Source organism: Bombus pyrosoma, linkage group LG10 (assembly GCF_014825855.1).
Source record: "Bombus pyrosoma isolate SC7728 linkage group LG10, ASM1482585v1, whole genome shotgun sequence".
NCBI lineage: Eukaryota > Metazoa > Arthropoda > Insecta > Hymenoptera > Apidae > Bombus > Bombus pyrosoma.
This window is the reverse complement of record NC_057779.1, coordinates 11,810,946-11,834,123: the sequence shown is the minus strand read 5'-3', so window position 1 is coordinate 11,834,123 and position 23,178 is coordinate 11,810,946. Positions and strand designations below refer to the sequence as shown.

At 33.2% G+C, this 23,178-nt stretch overlaps 2 long non-coding RNA genes and 1 pseudogene across 4 annotated transcripts; 2 read left to right on the top strand and 1 right to left on the bottom strand.

Annotated features, from left to right (window-relative positions):
- The first annotated feature begins 782 nt into the window (after window positions 1–782).
- On the top strand, window positions 783–2,197 carry LOC122572086 (annotated as a pseudogene).
- A 4,704-nt stretch (window positions 2,198–6,901) lies between these two features.
- LOC122572087 lies at window positions 6,902–8,340 on the top strand. The gene is made up of 4 exons (XR_006318371.1): window positions 6,902–7,097; window positions 7,376–7,443; window positions 7,706–7,773; window positions 8,027–8,340. It is a non-coding gene; the product is annotated as an uncharacterized LOC122572087 (long non-coding RNA).
- A 6,404-nt stretch (window positions 8,341–14,744) lies between these two features.
- Window positions 14,745–20,931, bottom strand: LOC122571616. 3 transcript variants are annotated; one of them, XR_006318127.1, is made up of 3 exons: window positions 20,402–20,931; window positions 17,733–18,422; window positions 14,745–17,625 (listed from the first exon to the last, which is right to left on the bottom strand). It is a non-coding gene; the product is annotated as an uncharacterized LOC122571616 (long non-coding RNA). The 3 variants fall into 3 exon arrangements; XR_006318126.1 differs by having other exon boundaries at window positions 14,745–18,081; window positions 18,146–18,422; XR_006318125.1 differs by having other exon boundaries at window positions 14,745–18,422.
- Between the last annotated feature and the right edge of the window lie 2,247 nt (window positions 20,932–23,178).

The following is a 23,178-nucleotide window of genomic DNA, read 5'->3' as shown; positions in this document are numbered from 1 at the left end:
AAAAAAAAAAAAAAAAAAAAAAAAAAAAAAAAAAAAAAAAAAAAAAAAAAAAAAAAAAAAAAAAAAAAAAAAAAAAAAAAAAAAAAACGGATTACTGGGTATGCGTAATAGCTTTCTCCCCTCCTCGCGGTAAAAAAAGATAGCAATTAAGGCAACATGCAGATATCCAAAAAGAAAAATAAAGATATATAAAAAAAGATATATAGAAAGCTATATAAAATCAAATAGATTTTTTAGATCATATAAAATCAAAGAGATTTAAAAATTATAAAGTTGCCCTGTGTTATGTCTAAAATGGAAATAATAAAGTCATTGAAATGATCTATCATTTCAAATTCATATCGCTTTTCTTTATTTCAGAGCTGCTATAAACATTTTAAATATCATTTATGTCTGGATTCCCTTGCGAAGTTCTCAAAGAATTCGTTAAATGATGTCATCAACGAAATAAATAATCGTAAAAAATCTATATTCGTGTTTAAAAAATATGCGAATAAAGAGGAATAGGATAATCGAGACCGGTGAAAAGAAGAGGAATCGATTTCTATCATGTCGCATGGTGAACAAGAACGCAAATGCGGAATCTTTTGTATTACTCCAAACTCTGTTGGATCACAGTAATAATAATAATCGGATGTTGAATTCTGCTCGTGTTTACTTAAAGTCTGCTCGTTGCGTCTTTGACATTTGGCAGATCGTTTTCTGCCGAAACCAGTTCCATCTGACGTTAAAATCAATAAAAGCAATATTACAATAAAGACTTTATCTCGATTGTTGTCGACTTCCGTCAAGCCTCCGTTTTCTGGTCGCTGAATACGATACAGATTCCCAAAAACTTTTTTCATATGAAATTCTACTAATATACATTTATCAAAGATTACACATTTTAAAATAGGTTACCATTATAAAATTTAAAAAAAAATAGCTAAGAAGATCTTAAAACAGAAGAGACAAATTTTGAAGTTTGTTGACCTGGAAATCTCATGGTAAGGTATACTTCGATATTACTTTTACTCTCGATAGACGTCACCGTCGTTGCTGCCGACAACTCGCCTGCGCATGATTATACATTGGTTAAAAGCACAGCCTGAGTTCGAGTTTTGAAGGTTAGGATAATCGAAATTGTCATTACCACCTAATAACAAAATCCGCAATCACTTAGTTGCCAACCCAATAATTCATAGCCATGGTAATATTTTTACTAATTTATACGTATACAAAATAGATTATCTTAGAAAGTTGATTGTGTTGTTTTTTATAGGCCACTGTAATGAGAAAAGAGTTCCTGAAGCCAAAGAAAATGATACATCCAAATAGCAGAAAGTCTATCGCTATTACGAAAAAAGCCAAAAAGTAAATAGAATTACTACTAAAATATGTGATTTTGTTATGTACATTTCATTTATTTTATATGATTATATAATACTTTTGTGTCCTAAAGATGGAAATGGACAATGTGTTTTGTTTCAGAATATCAAATAGGCAGAAAGCAAAAATGTCCCGCTTGATAAAACAGAATTCAATAGGAGAGAAAATATCGTGGATCAGAAACAATATGATTCCAGGTATGTGTCCCTATACTCCAGAGTTAACTGCAAGTTTGTTATAAACGGAGGTAAAACAAGGATGTATGTACATGATGATACAAAGATTGTATATTATAGATGTGATTAGTTATAGTTCTATGTTTGATCCAAAGGTACGTAGCAAGAAATGATGAAGAAATGGAACAAATTACTACTAAAAGTTCTATATGTAGCAACAGGAGTAGACAGCATGCCAGCAGGGAACGTATAATTAGAATAACCAAGTAGAGAGAACTAGGAGAATATCATACATGTGGAATAGGTAAAGAATTACAGCCAAATTTATTTTCAATATATGCTGATATACAAATCCTCCTTTATTTTTCAGAAATTCCTGATATTTTAAATGCAGCTCAGTGCGAAATGTTAATGAATTGGAATAATGAATTACAGTGTGTGAATAATTTTAAATTTATAAGGTTTGCTGAGAAAGATTTAAACAAAGTATTAGAGCTAAGAAAAAGAATGAGAATAAACCATGTTAGACTATCCAAATCTCTATTAGCTATGCCTGTAAACAAGAAGAATTTATTAAGTAAGTCAATTGATTCAGATGAAAATAATCAATCGACAGAATGTGTAATGGAAATAGAATAAATTCTGTAGATATACGTCTTTTTTACTTTCACCTCTATTTAGAAAGAAGAAAACAGAAGAAAGGCGAACAGTTTCGTCCTTTTTTGTTTGCGAAATGCTAGAGACCACATTTCGTCTTGTTCTTATCTCCCACGAGAAACAGTCACGTCACAAAATACAAGAGTACAATAGAAGAGAAAAGAAAATGTTCGATTGTGAAATATGCAACAAAACTGAAACATGTAGATGAATCACGTGCACAACATGAATATTCTGCATCGTTTCTTCGCCTTTTCTTCATTTTTTTTCGCTAGTTGCTCCATTATTTAAGAACGAAGATATAGTAATTATTCTCAAAATTGTACATTTCGAAATGGTAAGAAAATCAATAGTACAATGATAAATATATGATTTTAAAAGCTTTTTAAGTTTCTTACATACTTAGAATTAATTAAATAGCTTAGTATATAAAAGAGTGTATTTATGTCGCATGTTATAAATGCAGCTGCGTTCGTTACAACAATTCCAATTCCAAGGAATTTCTCTCGAAGATCGCGGTGAAGAATTCGCTTTGTTAAATTATTATTGGTATACTTCGTCAACTTGTGGTATATCGATACAACTTGTCAACCATCACTTAATAGCTTCTCGCTAATAAAAACAATTCGTAACTATTTGATAAGAAGCAGTATATTCTTAGTTATTTAGAAATTTACTTAATGATGCTTAAAAATACGAATATATTTAAAAATTATAATGTAAATACATATATTTCATTTCATATTTTACTAATATATCGCTAATTTAAATTAAATATCTGAAACTTGAAAGAAACTTTTGAAACTTTCAATACATCGCATATGTTTCAAATTTAGTGTATAGTTCTTAGGTTACATTACCTTCGTTTTCCAAAGATTGATCTTAATATATGGATTTAATGCATCATACAATAACCTCTCTTTGTCAGAAAATTTTAGAAATTATCTATATGACCATAATCTTATTTCATGGTGGATATATTAGATTTAATGGACTATATTTTAATTTTGTTTTATATCACTATTAATAGAATATTAAGTAGAAAGATTACGTATATGCACTGTTACATAGTACGAATAAGCATACAATTTTTTATATTTCGCTTGTAACAGCAATTTGTAATTCTGTAATTATCTGTCTTCACATATTACTTAAAATTCGCATTTTAAAATCATATTGAACAATATGTTCATTCGGAAAATATTTGTTCAAATACTAGATTTTCTTAAAGAAATCTTGTTTGTTGGTATACGCATATATACGTGTGCACCTTTGTGTTCAAATTCTTATAGTTATCTGGTTTGAAAATGTTCAGCTCATCAGTTCGTAAAATGTAAGAAACTTTTTACGGCGTTTGGTATTTCAATTTCTCGCGCGCATTGCATAGAAACGAAGCCTCGCCGCCTCAACCAATCAAAAATCAGCTAGGCTCACGTTTAGCAGGATACCACCATTCTACGGTCGAAGAGCGAGACTTTTTTCTGTTTTCCTCCATTGGTAGACTTTGATCGTTTTCATTACCGGTAGCTTGTATCATAAACTTTTGAAACATAAGTTCGATATAAGTTTATTTAAATCTTTGATTTTATTTTGTACATATGATATTTTGTATATATTATTTGATTTGTATATTTGATTATTTGATTATTATTATTATTATTTGATTATTTTGTATATATGATATGACAATCATATATACTATATATATATACAATTGTATAAATATACACATAGACATACAATATTTAATATTACCAAGGTGAAACTAGACGTAATTAAATAAAAAATCTTTACTTTTAGAGAGAGTTCAAATATCTTCAACGTTTTTTTATTTTAAATAATTTTTTTCCTCAAGCTGTAGTACAAAATAGAGTTTTGAACAATTCGATAAAATAATTAATACATTCTCAATTGAAATTCAAATAAAAATTGAAATATCTCATATATTATATGAATTGTAAATTCTCGACGAGAATATCGCAGCGTCATTAAATCTTTGTCAATAATTTTTTGTTTTCACGAGAGCTCTACAATATCAGACACGTGCAGACACGTTTCGATTCATTAACGATCACGGCTCTTTTACACTGTTATCGCTCTATCCTCGGATATGTTTACGTATAGAATTTTAGTCTGTCACAAGCGTTTTCGAATATTTATAAAAAAAAATGTAGTTTATAAGTAAGAAACGAACATCCGTAGTATAATTTTTTCAGATAGATTGTATTACATTTATAACGTTTATAAATACTTGTCAATATCAGGAAATATCGTACAAAGCACAAATAATATTTCAAATATATTTTATTTTCGTAATAGAATATTTTTTATTGATGACTAAATTAATTGGAAACAGCAGTACTTTCTGGAAAAAGACGCTCACTTCCCCCATCCTTCTCTGTTAATGCAGTTTTACTTTCGGAAATTTTTTGTGACCGGGTGCAATGTCGTCTTAGAGACAGTGTTTGCTATGTAACGTTCTTATAATTTAATATTTTATAATTAGACTTAGTTTTACATTTTCAATGCCGTGCTTTGATAATGGGATCGCCTAAGGCCATTGCCATTAATATTTTATAATATTCTATTATACGTTATGTTTGAAAAAATTATATCTTTCCAACTTTTTATCTATTAATCAATTTTGTTTAATCAAGTGACAACGTATAAACGCAAATATCTTCGTTTCAGATTCTTTTTTATTCGTCAAAATGATATTAAATCATTTGTGTTTACTCTCTATACCTTTTACGTTCATCTCACTGTTCAGCCTAACGTATTGTTCTTTGTTTTGAAACATAATATGTCTATTACTGAAAACATATTCTTGAGTGGAAGTGTTCCAGGAATTTGACGAATCCTATTCGTATATGCACGGATAGCCGACAACTTTAGCCCCTTACTCTTCCCCGACCCAAACTCGTCTGGTAAATCGCGATGCGAGGTGTCAGTTTAGCGTGGACAATCAGAGGAATTAGACGGATATCTATACGTGTCATTTCGCGACAAGTGGCTTTGGCACTTTGATAGACATTTTTCTACCGTTCCAACTCACTCTATTGTTACTTTCATTTATTTGTACGTTTTTCTTCAATACTTCGTTGTAATCTATTATTTAATTACCTTTGTTTCTCCGACTGTCTTTTTGGTTGTCCCATTTTCCAGTAGTTCGTACAATGAGTTCTCGAAACACAATTTGACCAAGATCATTGTTTCATTTTCAAATAATTTATTCTTTTTATACATTTGTTTTAATATTTCGCTCTTTTTTTGTGCAGATTATTTGATTTCGAGGGAAGCTTTAATGTATTGGAGGGATGCTGTAAAATTTGAAAGGACGGGATGAAAGTCAAAAGGACGCCATGGTGATTAATGATAAATTTGATAACTTTTCGTCGAAATGTGGTAATATTTATGCACTATTATTTTAACTCCATTTCTTATAAATATTTCGTGATATTAACGTAATTAATATCTGATATAACAAATTCTAAATTCACGGTTTATTAAGAACACCAAGATGAAAAATGCAAGATAAAAAAATTATTTTTTTCTTTCGAATATATTAAATTATATTTCCGAAGAAATTGAATAGATTGTTTAACATAAATTTAACATAGATTCTCTCGATTCTGTTTCATTTGAGTAAGAAATTCAAATAACTTTTTCATTTTGCTTTTTTTGTGCAGATTACTATTATTTGATTTCGGGGAAGTTTTGATGTATTAGAGGGATGCTACGAAATTCGAAAGGACGGGGTGAAAGTCAAAAGGACGCCATGGTGATTAACGATAAATTTGATAACTTTTCGTCGAAAAGGGGTAATATTTATTCACTATTAAATCAACTCCATTTCTTATAAATATTTCGTGATATTAATTAATATCTAATATAACAAATTCTAAATTCACGGTTTATTAAGAATACCAAGATGAAAAATGCGAGATAAAAAAATTATTTTTTTCTTTCGAATATATTAAATTATATTTCCGAAGAAATTGAATAGATTGTTTAACATAAATTTAACATAGATTCTCTCGATTCTGTTTCATTTGAGTAAGAAATTCAAATAACTTTTTCATTTTGCTTCATTATTCGTAAATTGTTTGTAATATAATATTGACTATTAATTTCGTCTTCCTCAATAACTTTTATTACATTCGAGAAAGTACGTTATCACAGACAAGTTTGAACAGTTTCTGCATATCGAGTTTTTTTCGTATTGTGCAGCTTTGTTTAACGGTCAGAAAAAGTGCGCCATGTTGCATTAGAACGAAGTCACGTAATGCATAAAATATTTGAAATTGTAATGGCGGACATTCAGTTTGACCGATAATTTTTACAAATCAATCGTATTATGAAATATTCATATATATATTTGACAATAATAAAAAGTACTTTGAAAATATTTTAAATATACTAATGATATATTTTGTTTCACATTCTTGGTATAATATTTATATGTATATTTTCGTGCTCTTGATATGATATATGATTCTACCTTTGGTAAATAAATAATAATTAATTCGTAGTTCTAGGAAAGCAGTATTTTCCTAAACAAACACTCGACAAAAAAAGAAAAAATTTCCTTTTCCTGTCCCCTACCTCTAATAAAGTTTTTCTTTTAGAATATTTTTGTGTCCGCGCGCAATGCGGTCGGTAGAATCAGTGTTTGCTGCGTTAAATCACATTAATATTGATTTAGAGCATAATAATTTTCACTAAATGTAATTATAATAATCAGACGCGAAATTAGAGTCAGTGTGTTTTGTTATCAGTTGACATAACGGACGCGTTAGTCTATTATTCTTTTTTTCTTTTTGTTAAACATTCGTTTTCGGTAGTAAAGTCGCAGGTCTCGCAAGAGGATAAAAGCCTTTCCTGGAACTCAAGAATGTAAGTACGTCGTACATTTTATTTTAATTTATTTATCAAACTAAAATCTTAAAATTTTGCTCTTGAAATACACAGTAAAAATGTTTGAGAATCATAAAAATGTTAGAGTCTCAGTTTCTAAGTCATTATTATGTTAAAGTTCCACTTTTTATGTAGTAATTAAACTTTATTAGAATTTCTATTCTTTTTATTATTAAAATTTCATTGTTTTAAGTTTTCTAACAATCACAAGTACGTTTTCAAGAACAGATTATAATATTTAATATGTTTTGTTACAGGTTTTTCATAACTTGCATTTTTTTCTTCTTCTTTGGGAAGGATGTAGCGGTGTTTTAAATTTAAGCATGTAAGAATCTTCACACTGTATTTTATTAACTTTATTCCTTGTATTTCGCTGTAATTATTATTAATTAAAAACTAATATCTGGTTTTAAATTTTTATATTAGAATTCCAATTTCAATTCTAATTAGAGTTTATTATAATTTTAATTTCTTTTTCTTTTTAATTTCGTTTTAAGTCCTCATAGAGTTTCATATTTTATTATGTTAAATTTTTTGATCAACCATCACATTTCTCAAAACAAATTATGATTCATATTTTGTTAAAGGTATGTCACTTCTTCCCCTTCTTCTTGTTCTCTGGAAAGGACCTAGTGGTGTTTCAAAAGCCAAAATTGTAAGTAACTATGTATTTTTTATATTTATTTATTATATTTCATTTCCTTCCTTATCATTTCAATTCCTTATATTTCATTTAATAATTAAATTAAATATTAATCAGATAATTTAAAAAATAAAATTTGATTGAAAATTTGACAACTTGTAAGTTTTTCATTCTTAAATTGAATATTATTATTAAAAATTTTTATTTAATAGAAATTAGTATTTTATTGTTTCAAACTTTTAAAGTAATTAACACACAGTTACAGTTTTCTTCCATCGAATTCGACGATTCCAATTTGATGACGACTTGATGACGAATCTCTTGGATCAGAACAATATCGAGGACAACACTCTTTACATCTAATCGTGAGTCGCATGCGTTTTTGTTCCTCCGGTCACTCAATCATGTCTAAGGATGAAGGGTCCGAATCGACACGGGTGATTGGTTGTATACGTAGAAATTTTTGACGAGCATAGTGACCGCGGGTATTTATTATACCTGTGAGTAGTAACATTTTTGTCTACATTTTATTTATTAGCTTAGGATAGGTTTTCTTGCGCATCGCGTTCTTAAATGTTGATGATAATATAATTATATATTATATTATTAGATATAATTAGTATATATATGCATATGATTGAAAATTACACAATATATTAATTATAATTATTTATAAAATCAAATTATATTCAATATTACTATATATTTATAAAGACCAAGTATTCATGTGAGCATATGTATGAGTATTAAAATAAACGACGAAATGACTTCGTTTTTTGTAGTGAAGAAGTCTGATATCCTTAGACTTCGTTAATATGGAAATTCAATTATGATTACGATGGTATAGAGCAGTTTTATCTTTATTTGAGTATACACGGTATACTTAATAGTATAATTTCAGTAAACTTCGGGATATGGAATATGAAAGTATATGTGAAAGTCTAACTTTGTCTGTCCGTTATGATAAATATTATCAAATTTCACGTGCAAGAAAACACTTCGCGACAGGCTGGTTTCAGAATCAAAACAAATTTTGAACGTTTCTTTGTGTTTTCAAAGATGTGTTTTGATAAAGATATCGCCTGAGGATATTTCGAGTAATAGAGTTCATTTAGAGTCCATTGTTGTTCATTGATATAAATATTACTTGCATTGAATCTTAGTTTATGTTTAATAAATATGTATATTCTTCATTAATTAAATTTCTTCATTCAGTTTAATAGTTTAATTGTTCATAAAAATAATAAAGTAAAATAAAGTATAGAATTGTTAAAATTTGAAATGAAATTAGATTGCAAAATCAAAAAATATTAGCCCGTTAGATACAAAATCTAATAGATGGACTAATCATATTTTTAGCACAGGATTTTCAGGTTTAACCCCTTCCATGTTCATTGTCAGAATCTCACTCACGTGCCCAGGTGCTTCTTGGGTGGGAGGAAGGCAATGAGCATGACGAGTAGCCTATAAGTTTAACAATTTTTTCAGCGACTGATGTTGCGTTAGCGTATCGTGCACGACGTATTTTCCACTATGTGTGTATGTGGTTAGGCTGTGGAATTGCGTCGCTTTTGCTATTTATTATAATCTCGAAATAGTTATGGATTCGGAAATATGAATCCAATTACCATTGAAAATAACAGTGTTAATAAATGGAGTTAATAAGTAGTTTATAAATAGTAATATTACTAATCTCAATGATAATTACATTGATTAAAATACGACGATCTATTCTAGTCAAATTATTTCTTTACATGATATACATACAATGGTCGCTAGCCATCGTCAGTCGATTTCAGGAAAATGGTACATACTTCAGAGTGTGAAAGTTGTATGTCAAACTCGGGTGTCGGAGGCGTCCCGGGACGTCCCTCTAGTGTAGGCCTTTGCGCCCGGGTTATGCGTGAGAACCGTGGAGTGAATGTGTTGGTGTGCTTGTTTTGCCATTTTTTAAATTTTAAATATAGGTTTCCAGGTAGGATAGGTAGCATATTTTCTGGTATGAATGCTAACTATAAGTAGGTAGGGCCGAGCAGGTTGGCACAGTCTCTCGTCGGGTAGGCGCATTCTCGCAAGTCCAACCTGTTTCAGGATATTTGATTTGAAAAATTGACGGTGAAGCAGGCATCACGAATGGAGCATACCATTTGTCTTGAGCTTTGCCTATCGGTTTTTCGAATATCGCGGTCGTGGTCGCGAGTACGGAGAGGGTTCCGAAACGAACGTTTATTGCTCGAGCACGCACATGCGAACGGACAGCGGTCGCTATGATCGTTGATCGTTCATGTTCTCTGGGAATAGCATTCGCGATTTATCTTTTTATTTTACCTTTATAAGTTACTTTTTGGTTTGCGATTAGAAAGTCTCGAGCCTAGATTTAAGCTTCAGCGGGCATCACGCCCGAAGAAAGAAGAGGCTATGAGCCGAAGAGGCCCGGCAAACTGCCATTCAAGAGGGCAACTATTAATGGTTCTCTATCCTCTGGATCATACAGAGCATGGAAAGTCATTCTTGTTACTACTTTGTCACTATGCTCGCTTTAGAGTTTGTAATTTCTTTTTCAACCGACGCATATTGCTTCATCATAATACGGGGCAATCGCGGTTTTCTATTAGTGTTGCGGCTAATTAATTACGGTTGGAATAAGAGTTGCGAGTTTCAAATTACGCGTTTTGAGTTAGAGTTGCTAGTTCAAATGTTGCGTTTTGAATTAGAGTTGCTAGTTACGAGTCCTTTACACTAGAATTATATTTACTTTAGTGTTACGAACTCCCAGATAGAAAATTAGCTTTTATACTTCAGTTAACCCTATAGTTTTGCGAACTAGTGTTTCGTTATTTTCCCAATTGTTATTATTACTTTGATAGCGTTGCGTTAATTTGTGATCGCGTTTAGAAGTAGTGTTGCGCTAAAAAAAATGCCCCAAATTTTTCCATGGAAGTTGTGGAAGTGTGTTCCTGCACCTTGATCACAGATGTGATCGTTCATCGCCAACCATTGCACTGGATCTCTTTGACACTAGTGCTGCGTATATTTAAACACGAATGAATAGATTAATATTTATTAGTGTTGTGTAAATAATTCTAATTCATCAAACTATCATACTATTGTGTTTGCTTCCGAGTATTTTATTTTATTTATTTATTTTTTTTTTTTTAATGATAAAATAGTGTTGCAAATATGACAAAACAGACATTGCGATTTTCTTTGTGAGTTCTCTATTTTATAATTGAATTTGGTAAATAAAATTAGTGTTGCGAAATACAAAGATATCTCATTCACGGTTTGTTATTCGGGGTTATGTCGAGTAAATGGCCTTTCTGGCAATCGGACTGATTTCTTTTTCAGCTCCCTTAAAGTACCAGAGCGTTTGTTACAGAAAGTACTGCTAAATGATATATTTATTTGTTATTGTTAGTAGCGTGAAACAAATTAATGAATGATTTTATTAAATAGTTTTTGGTGTATTATATTTCAAGAAAAATAAAAGTATTCTTTTAATGAAATATTTCAAATATATGTACTGTTACCATAGGCCGTGTCCCTAACCGTCGCTCGTGGTACTATAATCTCGCAAACGGATCGTCTTATAGGACCGGCGAAATATATACAATGTAGCGACGAGCGCATAGTTGTTATCAAGCAGCGAAATCTAGAAACGTCGATTCGCCCTCGGTCCGTTATTTCATCTACACAAAGAAGGTGGCATACGTGATCATAGGCCCGAACGGTGGCGTGACCCGAGCGTAGAGGGGGGGGGGTCGTCTCCAAGAGAAGACAAAGAAAAAGATCAAAGGGCTATCAGTATCATTTGGGGATTCAAACGGAATGCATCGAGAGGTTCTGACGAATAAAATTAAAGTCGCTTAGTCTAACAAATACATCGAAAAATATCATAAAGTCGGGTCGACTTATTGTAACAAACTAATTGTATTCATCGTTAAATCATTTGTGCTCATTATAATATTAAATATTGTTAAATATACAAGTTTATATTAACCCCGTTAATTCAGTGTTAAACTCATTTGAACCACTTCTGTTATCTTAATCGAAACAGGGGAACGACTAATTCGCGGCGTCGATTATTAGAATCGTAGCGAGAATTTACGGCTCTCGCTGACGCGTTTTCCTCGCGATCACGTCTCTCCGCGAACGGTCGTAACATGTACATATATGTAATTTGAAAATTTTTTTTAGGGAATCCAAACATGTGAAATAAATAATCTAATTGATAAGATTCTGCATAATATTAACTTATTTGAAATATAGTAAAAAGATGAATGTTTTTAAAACTTTTGAAACCAGTGATTGTTCGTTACTTGAATTGATTCTTCTTTAACAGTTCTCTTGATTTTATTGTATACAATTTTTTTAACATTCAAGTAATTTTATAAATGTTCGAATTTGCTATGCATATATCAAAATTCATTTACGATATAGTTCATTTTCTATAAAATCTTAGTAGATGCACTTGGATTTATCATTTTATTGATAATAAAATTTATATTTTTATCTTTCATTAAGATTGTTGGTCCTTAAAAGAAAAGAAGTTATGCATATGACTTTAATCACATCCTTCATCTTGGTATTCGTAACAAATTTTCTATATTTGATACAAATTTAAATACAAACTTGGGTTTCAAAATTCAAATTCAAAATTCAAATTTAAATTGCTGTAAAGCTAAAATAATGCTTTGATAATTTGATTTCCTTTTTATATATAATATGTTTTGTTTTCAGCGTTAAATTCTTTCAAGGTACTAATCCAGTAAATAAGTTTGTTGCAGGTTTCTTGCTTTGGGAGCTTGAGCTCAGGAAGGGATTCTCCCCCCGCGGGCAGGCGGCCCGTGACGTTCGGAGAGAAGCTAAACGAGAGGTATGGGAGCGGTGGCGCTCCAACCTACTCGCCGAAGACCAGGTCCGTGGCCACCGGACCGTTAGATCGATCCTGCTAAATTGGGAGGCTTGGAGAGACTGCGGAGGGCTTCCACTGTCCTTCCGGATGACGCAGGTGCTCGCAGGACATGGAGTATTCGGGAAATACCTGCAGAAAATCGGAAGAGAGGTGACGAACACATGTCACCACTGCGGAGAGGGCAAGGACACTGCTCAGCACACGTTAGAATTTTGTCCGGCGTGGCAGGTCCCACGTCATATTCTGTGACTAGCGATTGGAGACTAAGATCCATTTTACGTATCCTCTTTTTATCCTATCCAGCGTTTCTTCCATGTTCCAACCCCATACCTCTGCTCCAAACAGCGCCACGCTCTCTACCAATGCTTCAAACATCTTCATTCTCCTCTCGTAGTACTGTTTGAATATTCTTTCTCCCACGCTCCATGTTTTCTTCATTGCTATCATCGCTCTCCTTTTCCTGTCTTGTATGTGCTTCTCATCGCTGCCGTTTTTCTGTAGTATGTACCCTAGGTATCTTATCTCCTCCACTTCTTCTAGTTCTTGCTCTCCCCAATTCCATCTTCTTTGTCTCCTTTTGTTCCTTCTTTTTTCAAATACTACTATTTTTGTCTTTTCTGTGCTTAGCTCCAATTCTGCTTTTTTTAGAAATTTTTTGAATTTCCTTAGCATCTCTTTTAGCTCCTCTTCTCTATCCGCCATCAACACAATATCATCTGCGTACGTCAGTGACCATACCTTTCTTCCTCCTATCGCTATGCCCCCGGCTTGCTCTTTCCTTAGTTCAATAATTCTTTTGTATATTTTTAGTTTATTTTCTATGCTTAGTTTGGATTTTCGACTTGTTAGCCAATGCATTTGTCCCCTTGTTGTCTGTATTTTCTCTATTATTGATTTAATATGCTGTTTCCATGTGAGTTGCGTATCTATGTGGAGTCCTAGGTATTTGACTTGTCTTGTTTGTGTTATGTGCGTGCCGTTCAGTAGGATGTTTGGTGGCATCTGTTTTCGCAATGTGAATGTAATATGATTGCATTTGTTGGGATTTGCTTTGATTTGTTTAACTTGCAGCCACTTTTCTATTTTTGTGATGTGTTCTTGTAGTAATGTGACTGCTGTTTCTGGGTTAGTGTGTCTGACTAGTACAGCTGTATCGTCCGCGAATGTCAGTATTTTGCTATTGGTAGTTGTTGGTATGTTGGCCGTGTATAATGTGTATAGTATCGGTCCTAGGACGCTTCCTTGCGGAACCCCTGCCTTGATGTCTTTAACTTCAGAGTATGTGTCCTTGATTTTTATTACGAAGGTTCTGCTGCTTAAGTAGGATTTTATTAATTGGTATATTTGCTCCGGGAATTGTTTTCTGATTGTTTGTAGCAGGCTTTCGTGGTTTATTTTGTCAAACGCTTTCTCGATGTCCATAAAGAGGGCTGTACGGTATTGTTTGTTTTCTAATGCTAGTATTATTTCATTGATGAGCCTGTGCATTTGCTCTATCGTGGAGTGTTTGTTTCTGAATCCAAATTGGTGATCTGGTATTAATTTTTCCTTCTCTATTATTGGTTTTAGACGGACGTATATTATTTTTTCTGGGATTTTTGAAAACACAGGAAGTAGCGATATTGGTCTGTAAGATGCTGCTTGGTGTGGGTCTTTGCCTGGTTCAGGTAGCATTATGATCTGTGTTAGTTTCCATAGTTTAGGATAGTATTGGATTCTTAGTATTGCATTGTATATTATTGTCATTAGTCGTATCGCTTTTGGAGGAAGGTTTTTCAAGATTTTACCATTGATCAGGTCGATTCCAGGTGCTTTATTGTTTTTTGCTTTTTCAATTATGTTTCTAATTTCTTGTGCTGTTGTTTTAGGTATGGTGTATTGCTTGTCAGTTGAGGTACTAGTGGTTGGCGCATCTTCGTCCGTATGACAATTGAAGCTGCTATTGTCGATATTATGTGGTGTAAATGTGTTGCATAGGTGCTAGGAAAATTCTTCAGCTTGCTCTTCGTTGCTTCTTGCCCATGTGTTATCTGCTTTTCTGATTGCTGGGGCTAGTTTTATTGGCTTCTTTATTTTTTTCGTGGCTTTCCATAGGGAGTAGTTGGAGCTCTCGTGTGCAGAGAGTGTCTCTATGAACTTTGTGAATTCGTTATTATTGTGCTCTTTTATTTTGCTTTTTGTTTCCTTTGCAAGTTTGTTTAGGTGTTTTTTTTTGTTTTCTCGTGATCTATGTTTTTGCCATTTTGCTTTCGCTTTTCTTTTTTCTCTGATTTTTTCAAGGATGTCTGGAGGAATTATTTTTGTTTGTCTTTTGGTTGCTTCAGGTATGGTGGTTGCCCATGCTGCTTCTTGAATAGTTTCTGTAAATGTTGTTACTGCCTGTTCAATGTGTTCGGGTGTTTTTAATGGGATGTTGCAGTTGATCTTACTCTCGATTATTTCTTTAAATGATTGCCATTTGGTGGTTTTATTTCATAGTATATCTGGATTGTTATAAATTATTGGTTTGTTTCTGTATGTAATTATTATGGGTGTATGATCGAAACTAAGCTCTAGACTGGGTGCTATTTTTAGTTTATTTACGTTTAGTCTCTTTGTAACTGCAAAATCGAGTAGGTCAGGTATTTTGCTCAGGTCTGTCGGCCAGTATGTCGGTCTTCCTGTGGATAATATATTGAGGTTATTGTTTCTAATGTGTTTTTCCAGGGTTCTACCTCGAGGTGAAGTAATTCTTGATCCCCATAGTGTGTGCTTTGAGTTATAGTCTCCCGTTGAAATAAACTTGTCACCTAAATGTTGAAAGTACTCTTCCCACATTTGTGTTGTAATTTTGTGTCCCGGCGGTACATATACTGCTGACAACTGAAAATGACTGCTGCTAGTTTGTACTGTAACGGTGGTTGCTTGGATATATTCCTTACTGACTTGGCTGTGTAAGTAGTGTTTTATGTCGTTTCTTATTATCACTGCGGTCCTTCCGTGTGCTTTTCCTGGGGGGTGTTTGGTATCATATATAGTGTAGTATTTTCATGTAGCTTTTTGTAGTGAAGTGTGTTTCTGAAACAAGTAGTATGTCGATATTGTTGTTGTACAGGAATGTTTTAGTTTCTAGGGCCCTATGATGTAGGCCGTTTGAGTTCCAGGCAGCTATTTTTAGCGTGTCCGTTTTTATTTTTTGCTTAACATGTTTGTAAGTAATTGGAGCATGACCGTGATCTGTTGTGTTTGTTGCCTGAGAACTGCATTTTGCTCGCTTATCATTTTAGTTAGCATTTCGGTGTTATCGATGGGTTGCTTGAGCAGTTCCTTGATTTCTGTAGCGTCATTGTTACTATTGCTCTGATTTTGGTTGTCTATGTGCGCTGATTGGTTGGTTACTTGCGCGTAGCTTCGCGTATCAAAGGTGTTGGAGTTGTTGTGGTTATTGTTCGTAGCGTGATGTACATTTTGGGGATTGATGTTTGCTATCAATGTTGTATCACTATCTGTTATATTTTGTTGTGATTTGTGGTTATTGATTGATCTATTGCGAAGTGGTGGAAACAGTTTACGCTGTAATTGTTTCCTGATTTCACATCCTTTATAGCTGGCTGGGTGTTTTCCGTTACAGTTGTAGCATCTAATTTCTTCAATTTTTCCTAAGTATGGGCAGTGTTTTGTTAAGTGGCTTTTTTTTCACATTTAACGCATGCTGGGATTCTGTTGCAATAATTTTTTGTGTGGTCATATTGTTGGCATTTTTGTAGCGTGGTAGTTCCACTGTTACTATTGTGTTTAATATTTTTTTTGATTTCATATATTTCTTTATTATTGTTTCTGGGTTGCAGTTCAATTAAGAAAAGTGGTAATGGTTGCTTCGTGTCATATCTAGTTATGTTGTTTATTGATCTTGTTTGATGACCAATTTTTGCTAGTTCGTCGGTTAATTTTTTTTTATGTTACTTTTAGGGTGCAAGCCTCTTATAACTATCTTGTAGCTCCTTTCCGTTTTGAGCTGATACGTGTGGTACACAGCATTTTTTTTTTCTTTTAACGCTTTTGTCACCTTTCTATAGATTTCAGGCGTGTTAGTTTGGATCTTTGCTTGATCTAGTTTAGTTCGTTTTATTATATAATTATCTTTCCCGACTATATTATTTAGTAGTTCAATAAGCGGGTCTATTATTTGGGCCTCGACAAATATTGGTGGCGGTTTTGTAATGTGGCTTGAATTAGTTGTAGCTTTGCTTATCGGGTCAGCATCTATTGCTTCAGTTAGCAAGCTGAAGGAATTTCTTAGTGGTAATTCTTGCAGACATCGCTGTATTTTCTGTATCTAGATTTTCTGCGGCACTTGTGCCTGGTGTCGTTTTACGTTTCTTGTTTGTCTTTGCTAGTTTCCAGTTTTCGTCCTGGTAATATCTTTCGTTATCGTGGTTTCGCTCCATCCTGTCTCCACTGCTCTTCCGTTTCTTCTATAACCATATCGTTTTGGTTGTTGTTGCTTTGTTGTTGTTGTTTTAGGCTTGGTGAGTCTACCGACCTGCTTATATAGTGCATTTCGCCTTTGGTTGTAATTTTTATTGTTGGTATCTGCTGCATTTTTAAACTTCACCTCTCTATCACTATTAACTTTGTTTCTCTTCGAACACTTCACCGGAGCACACGACCGACTAGATACGTCCGTTCACCTCGGTTGCCCGAGCAGGAGTGCCATATTCGAAGTGACTTGAATTTCTAAAGTATCGTTGATCTCTCAATTGTTTCGAAATTATCATTCAGATGTTAATTACTATCTACGGTGCTATAGTAATTGCGTTTCGATTCCTATTCGGCAAGTAGTACTCGGATAGCAACGAATTTATCACATCGGCCATTTTTACGCTCGCTTAAGCTTTATGATCTCCCGACGTCCTTCCATTTTCAATTATACTCGACGCTAATCCTCCCATATGTTTGACGAACCGGTGCTGTCGAATTAGAAAGTTAGTTATCTAGCTGTGACTTTTTGACTTTTGTTTATAATATATCACGTTATATGGTATGCGTCATATAATACAACGCTATAACAAATTACGTTATATAGTGTATGCCAAATCTAATCCAATCATCGTTTTCAATATTCACGGTTAAATATTCAATTGAACGTATCTCCGCTGTTATTGAGGATATGTCGACAATTCACTGCGCGTTATACTCCACATCTACTGCTTAATATATAGCACATCATCCTTTTTGCGCTATGTCAATTCTGTTCCCTGTCAAATCCAGTGCATTTACAGTTTTCAATTTTCAAAGTTAAATATTCAATTGAACGTATCTCCGCTGCTATTGGGGATATGTCGACAATTCTACGCACGTTATACTGCACGTTTGCTGCTAAATACAGCGTACTTCAGTCGGCTTGCACTATCTCAACTCTTTCCCTGTCAAATCCCGTACAATTACAGTTTTTTCAATTTTCAAGGCCAAATATTCAGTTGAACATACCTCCGTTGCTATTGGGAGTACGTAGACAATTCGATGAGCGTTGTACTCCGCATTTGCTACTTAATACAGAGCACATCAGCCGGTTTGCGCTATGTCAACGCTGTTCCCTGTCAAATCCAATGCATTTACAGTCCTCAATTCTCAAGACCAAATAAATCTAATTGAACGTATCTCCGCTGCTGTTGCGGTTATCTAGACAATTCGATGCGCGTTATACTCCGCTTTTTTGGTTTATACAGAGCACATCACCCGGTTTGCGCTATGTCAACGTTGTTCCCTGGCAAATTCAATGCATTTACTGTTTTCGAATTTTCAAGACCAAATATATTTAATTGGACGCATCTCCGCTGCTATTGGGGTTGTCTAGACAATTCGATGCGCGTTATACTCCGCTCTTGATTGTTTATACAGGGAACATCACCCGGTTTGCCCTATGTCTACTATGTTCCTAGTCAAATCTAGTTACAGTTATGCAATTACAGTTATCAATTGTTGGCTAGATGATACATTTACATGTACATGTGAATGTGTGTAAGCGTCAGAGGGCATTACCTCGCCGTAGCCTCGTTGCTAAGATAGGTATGGACCCCTCCCCGCCGGCGGTGTTCGATGCGCTGTTGGCGAACGAGAGGAGTTGGAAGGCCGTCGCCATATTCTGGGAGCTGGCGATACTGAGGAGGGAGGTGGCGGAGGAGGAGAAAGAATGCCATCCCGAAATGATTAGTGGTCGGCGGCGGGGTGGGGGGCGTGGGCACGCTACTTCCAGACGAGCTCGGACCACTTCGCCGTCAGATGGGTGTTAGGCGCCGGCCGCTTCGGCGTCGCGGTGCCGCCAAATCGCCTGGTTGGGGAACCAGGAGATCTTGCACGGCGGCCCGGCGGTGGTGGCGCGATGCGCGGCCGTTAGTTGGTTAGATACGCATAACTCGCGGTGAACTCGGCGAGGAGGGGGCTCGTGATGGCATGCTAATGAGCGGTTCCAGGGCCCTTTCCGGCAAGCGCCATGTACGGCCACCGTGGAGGTTTTAGCCGGTAGGAATCCGGCACTACCCGGCGCCCTCTCCCCGGAAGGGCGCGGGGCGCCTATGAAGGTTTCCTCCACGAAAAAAAAAAAAAAAAGTATTCCCGAACATAGCAGGTTAGCCGAAATTGGAGCTTATTGTCAATTACGTTAAATGTCAGTTAACGCTACCTTCCCGTCGGCAACTAAATAGAACGTAACAGTATAACGACATAACGTGATGCGTTATATAGTATTACGTTGTAACGTATTACGTTATATAGAAATACGTTTTAACTTATTACTTTATATAGTAAAACGTTATATAGAATTACGTTATACAGCATTACGCTAAAACGTATTACGTTATATAATATTACGTTATATAGTATTACGTTATATAGCTTTACGATATACGGTATTAAGTTATATAGCATTACGATATAACGTATTACGTTATGCAGTATTACGTTATAGCAAATTACGTTATATAGTGGTACAGTATATCGTATTACGTTATATAACGTAATTGCATAACACTATATAGTATTACATTATAACGTATAACGTTATATAGTATTACAATATAACGTGTAACGTCATATAGAGTTACGCAAATGTGGAGTATAATACTATATAACATTATAGGTTATAACGTAATACTATATAACGTTGTACTTTATATCGTAATACTGTTACGTATTGAATTATAGTTTGTTTATTAATTTATTTAAGTCGTGAGTTGTTCTTGATTAATTGAATTTCGAATCATAGCTTGAATTTTGGAATCATAAGTTATTTTTAGTATAGTATCCAATCATAGTTTATTAATTAGTTTGTTCAAATCGTGGGTTGCTCTTGATTGATTGAATTTCGAATCATAGTCTGAGTTGTCAAATTGTAGATTATTTTTAGTGTAGTATCCAATCATAGTTTATTAATTAATTATTCAAATCGCGGGTTGCTCTTGATTGATAGAATTTCAAATTGTAATTTGTATTGTCAAATCATAGATTATTTTGATTGTATATTATGTTATTACGGTATAATATCAAGACGTGATTTATTAATTAGTTTGCGTGTCGTTTTTAATTAATTGGTTCTTCAGATCACAATTTATCCTTAATCGAGTTATCAAATCATAGTTTATTCTTGATTACTTCAATCGGTTCACGGCAGTTAGTACAGGTTATGTTGTTTTTACTATATTTACTATTTCGTTAAAGTACATATTTCTATTATTTCATTTTATTTACCTTGCTCTTACGTCCCATACATTCGTTCTTTATTTTGATCGGTTCGCAGTTCGTTCGGTTCATTCATCAGTATTATTTAATGGTCCAAATATACTTTTAATTTATTAATTGATTCTATTCAATGTATCGTCGCGTTTCTTATATATGTATTTACATCCCTATTTGTTAGTGTACTAGTCGCCCTTATGTAGTAGTATTACGTGTGTCTACATTTAGTTAATCTTTTATTAGTGTTTTTATTTTATTTTATTTTATTATTATATTCTTTTTAGTTTATTGTGTGCTCGAATCACCGCTCGCATAAGCGTATAATTTGCATATTGTAGTTTTCGTTACGGCACGTGCGGAGTACGGGGTTCAAATTTCCGAAGGAAATTTGATTAATCGTGTCCCTGTTTTGTTTGTAAAACTTGTCGCCACCAAAAAAAAATTTCCATACTTTATTAATTCATCAATCGTGAATTTAATTTATTTTCATTTCTCATGGCTGATCTCTATTAATTTTTAATATCCTTATTATTATATAATAATGCTGTATTATTTTGCATTAATTATTATTCATTTTCTTGTTAAAATCTTCCATTTGTTTTATTGTCATTTTATTAAATATTCATAGCTTCATTGAAAATATAATTTATTTTGCAATATGTAAAAGTTCCTACAGCACGTGTTGATCCAAAATGGCCGTTTGCAAATGTCTCTAGCATGTTGTGACTTTTATTAATATTGAATTTATTATTTATCTGTTAATTATTTATAATTTATTTTAGTAGATGAAGTGTAATCGAATTGAGATTATTTTGTATTAATTATAGTCTATATAATTATTGTACGTGCTACTTCATGTTCGTGACAATCCAAAATAGCCGTTTGTAAATGTCCCTAGTATATAGTTTATTAATGTTAGACTTATTATTTATCTGTTGATTGCTTGTAATTTATTTTAGTAGATGGAGTGTAATTGAGTTGAAGTTAACGTTATTTGGTGTTAATTACGGTGTATATTATTATTGTGTGTATTTCATTGCGCATGCGTAAAAGCTACATTATGTTTGTGACAATCCAAATTAGCCGCTTGTGAATGTTTCCAGTAAGAATATGATGATGTGTCGTTTAATTTTGTTTAATACGGAAATACTTATTTTTTCTCTATTTTAGTGCAGTTGGAATTTGAAACAACAATAATATTGGTTTTGTGTTCGTTATAATGTGTATGTTTACAGTGTGTTACACTTCAATGTGAATAGCAAGTGTAGTGTAGTTTATTTAGTACTAAGATAATTATTTATCTGTTATTTGTTCCTAATTCTATTCTAGTGCAATTGAAAGTTCTAATAGCAATAATATTCCTTTTGTGTTTGTTGCGATGTGTATACATATATATACTCTGTGTTATTTTAATGTAATAGCATTGTTGTTGAAATGTATAATTTATTATTGGTGCTGTTTCAATGCTTCGTTTCGAGTGGTTATATTTATAATGTGTTTGCTTAGTTAATTTTAATTTAATATATGCGCAGTGTATTATCACCCGTGACTACTGCGTAACATAACCTTATTTCTTTACACCAGACTTAATACAATAGTACCATAATAGCTTGGTACGATATAATAATCCTTTATTCTAATTCTGTCTGTCATTAATACTCGATTAACTTACTTTAATTAATTTCTAACCTATTTCTAAATTCTGCGTAACATAACTTTATCTGTTTATACCAAACTTAATATGATAATACTATAACAGCTTGGGGCAATACAACAATCTCTTATTTTAATTACGTCTGTCGTTAATACTCGGTTGACTTACCTTAATTAAATCTTAACTTATTTCTACACTATCGGCCTATTTCTGTTTCTTTCTTATGAAGTTGTCGTTGCCTTGTGCTTGTCGGTTTTACCTATAATTTTGGAGCTAATCTATACATTGTTAGTAAGGAGTCATTATTGTTTATAGTTTCTACAATTCTATTCTTCAACGCTGCTCGCTTGGAATGGTTACACGGCGCGTGTTGGTATCATCTATTCTTCGTTACATTGTCAACGCTTATTATAGCTACCTTTACTTATCCTAGAACTGTAAGTATATGTAAAAAGAAAATGCTATATTTTGTAAGTATTCGCATAGTAAAATAGTCTATTCTTTTTTTATTTGCTAAAACCGCTTCGTTAACATTGAGTTATTTTATTATAATGTCACTAAATTTTCCTTGGTTTTTCAGTTTCCTGTTGCCATTTTGACCGTTTCGGTAATATCTGCTTCAGTACTCTGTAAGTATTTATTTAAATTTGGTAGTAAGCTCCTTATAACTGTGTTGGCTTCTTCGTATACCCTTTGATGTGAGTAACAAACTTCTTTACTATTATCAATTTCTTTACAACGTTTTTCTCCTTTTTAGGTTACGATTGTTTACCTCAGTATTTATTACCTTCGGTATTTTTGTACCTGTGAGTAGAATGGTCTCAGAATTTTCCATTGGCCAACCGTAAGTCTCGTTCTCTTGCAATAATTGTTGTCAGGCATCAATTATTGACCGTTACTCTTGCTTCTTTTAGTTTAATTGTAATATTATCATTGATTTTTAATAATATTATTTTCTTTCATATATATATATATCTCAAGCAATTGAGGTTAGTTTATCTATTCGTTTCAGCTGACAGTCGTATACTATGTTCTACGAAATGGATCCATAACCTGTCTTTGTACATACACTTCCTTTTACGATGATTAATTGTTCACAAGGTACCTTTCACTCTCACTGCTTTTAATTATTTTA